Genomic DNA, 5,636 nt, shown 5'->3' on the forward strand with positions numbered 1-5,636 from the left:
AGAACTTTCGTCTTACCGATATTTAGGCGGGAGGTGGAGGTAATCGGCGAAAGTGGTTCTACAGGATACATTTCCAAGCCAGCACAAAAGACCGCATACATCCGATGAGGGATTCGTGTAGCAATTGAAATACGCAGAGTTCACGACATCGAAATGTATAGTATAGGATATACTGTGTGCCTTCGAAAGACTTCTATTGAACGAAGCGGACATTTGAAGTTATCTTTTTCGAGACGCTTCATATATATCTCGGTCTGTAGACAGAAACAATTACACGGATTCTGTAAGCAAACCAGAAAACCTGGAAACTCGAATATTAATAAAATATCATCTTTAACATTAATTATGTAGCAATCGTGGCAATGTAATTATTTAATTTGTGATAAAGACATTCTATGAGTTCCATTTCATATGTTCGCTGTTTGCAATCGTGGCGAACCCAAATACGTAAGTCTTAAAAAAACACGAAAAAATAACCGAGTCCATCCTTGGTGAAAAGATTTTCATATTTAAATTATAATTTCTCATATTTTTAAGGATTTTTCATATTTTAAATTTATGGATATTTTCAATTTATTAAATTTATGCATATTAATATTTAAAAAAGTAGAAGATATTTTAATTTATGAAATTTATGCATATTAATATTTAAAAAAGTAGAAGATATCTTAAAATTCTTTAGATTCTATGAGTTTTCTTTGAAAATTATATAGAATGAGAAATCTTAAAATATATTCCAGAATTTACATATGTATATATATATATATATATATATATATATATATATATATATAATCTAAAAGAAATAGAAACTTTCAGCATTCTGAAGTGCTTCAATTCGTATAAAAACTTTGAAAAATTTTATAAAGGATTGTTAGAAGACACGATAATGTTACAGCATTAACATGCAGCGACGAAATCATGTTACTTTACGCAAGTCGGCAAGTTATGATAAAATAAGAATTCTTACATAAGAATTCTGAAAAATTTTATGAAGAATTGCAAGAAAAATTTTCATTAGGGATGTGATAACAGACTTACAGCCATGAAAAAAATGGTCGTAGCTTATGTATCTTATGTGTTAATTTCATTAAATAAATAAACAGAAAATTTTATATTTAGTTTTTATTTAAATTTTGTAAGAAAAGGTGTTTGTATTAAAAAACCTCAATTTTAATTATTTATACAAATATACTAAGACCTCGTAATAGCATGCGGTTCGTGGGTGAATGTTATAAAGTGATCGTCCCTATTTTTTCCGAAAACAATAAAACTCAAGATTTTAGTGGCTACTGTTACTCCCTACTCATGCTATTCATAGCGCGGAAGGAATTTTTCGAGGTTCGCTATTATGAAGTTTCAGTGTATATTTAAAACTTATAATTTATATTCGTCGAATTACTAAACTTATAGATATTATAGAAGTATTTACTATTATGCAAACAAAATTTCGCAACATACAGGTTGAAATAATATCACGATTTGACAATTATTCACCAAAAAATAAGTACAATCTTATTCTAGAAAAAAACTAATTTGTTCTACTTAGGCTCGATTGCACCAATGTTACTTTAAAGAAGTTTTCGCTTGAAAAAAAATCGATTTTTATTAATTGGATTTAAAAAAATCGATTTATTTTACATTTTTTTAAAGACTCACACTTCAAGAATACTCAGTTCAAATACAATACTATGATAATATTCGTAAAACTGACAAAGTCCTTACAAAACCTTATTGAAACGGTCACCGCGCAGGTAGGTAGAAAATAATTATCAGTTGTTTTGGCCTACCTAACAGACATAAATAAGTCTAGGAAAGTCCCTCCTGCTGAGCAGAGGGAGAGCTTTCCATTAAAAGCGGATATGCCAAGTAGGCAGATACTAGTTTTACCTCTGTTTTCGTAACTATATATTGTATATAGGGTAGAATCGGATATTATGAGCATCTTCAAGGAAACATTTTTATATATCTAGCATATTGAAAAATAAAAAAAATCTTATCCATACCATTTGATAGATTTATTGATGTTTTATGTATCTTAGTATTGAAATTGATTATTTTAATGCAAATATTGAAATGGTGGCTAGTGTTCTATCCGTCCAGTACTCTCCAGATATTATCATCTGAGTAAGCTAATATGAGCATCTTTAGAGGTAATATGAACACAGGAAATTTTTTGTAAGAAATTATGCAGAAATGAAAGATTGAAATATATATATAGATACACATACACACACACACACACACACAGAGAGAGAGAGAGAGAGAGAGAGAGAGAGAGAGAGAGAGAGAGAGAGAGAGAGAAAGAAAGGAAAGGTCCCTATTATGAGATACCGAGTTCATTTTGGATAAATGCTAGAAGTCTATGGGCAGAATTTAAAAAAATAATAGATCATTTTGAAAGAAATTTAATAAGCTTTAAGATAACATTATATAAAATTTAATTCAAGTTCTATTTTTTTTTAAATTAAAGAAATGTAAAAAGTGAGCAAATCACAAAGTCAAAAAATTGTGCTCCTAATATAAGATGCCCCACGAAATCGAGAGTAAAACGCAAAGTATATCAGTATTGCAATTAAAAAACTTTATTTCTAAAACAAACAACCAGCGTGCGTCAAAAATGAGTATACAATAGATTATATCCAGAACTCGTCTTCAGGTAGTTGGAATCAAGCGTTGCAGAAATAGACACTCGACATTCATTCCGGTTGTCCTTTTTATTATTATACAATAACATTCATTCTTTAGTAACGATTTTCACTATACATAAAAGCATGGGTTATTTCATGTTAGAAATACCCTGAGTATCTCATAATACGATTTCCGCACCTTACGGTTTTATAATCATCAAATCTAACTTCTGTAATTAAGCAATTCAACATATCACGTATTTTTCTATTAGTACGATTTTACTCTATCATCACATGACAAATTTATTACCAAATATTATATATTAGGTGTAATAAAAATAATGGATTTCTTTTTACTACACCTAATATTATTAATATTATATATTTATTGCCAAATATAATATTTATTTATTAAATAATTAAATTAATTTATTTATTAAAAAACATTTAAAAGCTCATCTCAATGAAACTTGAGACATCCAAATTCTAAAATCATTTTTTGCAACGACTACAGGTATGATCTAATAATGAATTTTCCACTAAATAGTTTTCAATCCAAGAACAATAAATTCATGGTGGAACCAATAGATAGCATTTATTAGTTTAGCGGAAACGCCGACATCTCATATTAAGCGCCTATCTCATGATAGAGGCTGACCTCTATATGTATGTATGTGCATGCATACATGACATGTACTAGAGCCTATGATAACGCAGATACTATAGAGGATACTATACATACTGGATATGTAGTGAAGACATACTCATACATCTCAGAATAACTACGGTATATCACTAGAAGCGAAAGTCTACGGGATGAGAAATCGCGGACATAGTAAATTTTGAAGAAATTCTCTGTACGTCACAGACGCGTCTCGAATATCTTGATGACGTATTCAACATACGTTTACGATATCGTTCTAATATTGACGTTGTCAAAATGCATAAGATTGAACGCTTATGCTTCATTCTATCTTAGTTATGTAATGAATGAAAAAAAAGATATAGAATGAAAATAAGTAAAAAGGAAAAAGGGCTACGAGCCTAAAACATAAATTGACAAACTGTATAAATAGTTAAAAAAATTGAAATAAAACTATGTCATAAAATTAAAAACGTAAAATATAATTTGACAATCAGAAGGTGAACAAAACAAACGTTTCGATCCTAGTTGGATCATTTTCAATGTGACAAATAAATTGGTGTGACAAATAAATTAACAATGGCAATTAACAATAGAGTTGTAACGTAGATAAAAACATAAGAAATTAAGTAAAATTCGCATTCGGACGCAAAATTAACTATAAAACTCGCTCCAAATTGAGAGGAAATCAAACAAATGATTATAGTTGACAAAAATGTGCTCCTCCGAACCATGTGTGTGTATAAGGACGAACATGTTTCTGTTAGCAAGTATAAATTGTAATAATAAATTAACGATGGAAGTAAATAAAAATAATAAGAAAAGTACAAATCGAGTCGCAAACAATAAAAAGAAAAGTACAAAATAAGTCGTAAATAATAAGTCAAAATTAAGAGAAAGAGGCAAAAATTATCTTTGATATTATAAGACAAGCACATAAGAAAAAAAAGAGTAAATTGCCGACATTCATTGTATATGTATGATGAGTTTAGAACAAATAAATTTATAATAAATATCTTATGTGTGTGTCGAAATGATGTATTATCGATTAGGCAATGCAATTGGAATCGAAATTGATCGTCTCTCTAAGAAGCTAAGATATAAAGTACGACATATAAAGACAAGAAGGTTGAAATGAAAAAACTAGAAAGAGAAGGGGGAAAAAAATAATAAGAAGGAAAGAATAAAGTGGAAGGGAAAGAAAGTAGGGAGAGAAGAGAAGGATAGGGAAGGGAAAGCAATCAAGAGGGAGAAAGAGACTGGATGATCTGTGAATAAGTATCGGGTAAAGATTCGGTATCGTTTTGTCTATTAAGGCCTTGTTTCTGTCTTTTAATATGAATCATTTCAGACACCAATCTCTTATTGTAAGAAGATTCGCAGTCCAAAATTCTCACATCATTCCATTTGAAATTATGATCAAAATTGATTCGATGATCAGTTATGACAGTAGGAGAACCTGTATTCTTTTTGATGGCAGAGATATGTTCGTGTAGTCTCGTGCTCAATTTTCTCTTTGTCTGACCAACATAACTCGCCTCACAATCATCACATGAGATCTTGTAGACAACATTCTGATTGGATAGGAAATTAAGCTTGTCTTTTCCTCTCTTTATGAAGCTTTTTAAAGTGTTAGGAATAGAAAAGGCCAATTTACAATGAAACATACTAGAGATTGGAAGGAAACTTTCGGAAATAGATTTAACATAAGGAATCGTAAAATATTTGTCTTTATTGCGTGAATAATGTATAGTATCTTTGTTATATTTATGAAACTTTAATCTGCGTTCTATTGTAGAGAAAATAAAGGGAAGAGGATAACAGTTATTTAAGAAAATATGAATAGCATCTATCAAATTTTTTTGTTGGAATCGTGGATGTGATAATAAGATAATTTTGTCAATAAAACTAATGATGGTACCTTTTTTATGGCACAGAGGATGATTTGAATGGAAATTAAGAAACCTTCCAGAAAATGTCTTTTTATGGTAAATGTCAAATATAATTCTCTGGTTATCTATAATCAGTATTGTATTGAGAAAACTCAATCTGCCATCTGTACCAACCTCCAAGGTAAACTGTAATCTCGTATGTAATTAAAAATGTTCAGAGTGTCATTGACAATGTCAGATGGAAGCGCGAGCAAAATATCGTCCACATATTTAAAATAGAACAAGGGTTGTGCTGACAATTTTTAGTGCTATTTCTTCTAGATCTTGCATTACAATGTCCGCGATAATTGGAGATAACGGGGAACCCATCGGAGTGCCGAACACCTGTCTGTAAGTTCTGTTGTTAAAAGTAAAAAAGGTAGAGTTTAAAATGAATCTGACAGCAATAATGAACTCATTTTTTGATATGTT

The sequence above is a fragment of the Acromyrmex echinatior genome, chromosome 13, assembly GCF_024713525.1.
Source record: "Acromyrmex echinatior isolate Ae372 chromosome 13, ASM2471352v2, whole genome shotgun sequence".
Classification (NCBI taxonomy): Eukaryota; Metazoa; Arthropoda; class Insecta; order Hymenoptera; family Formicidae; genus Acromyrmex; species Acromyrmex echinatior.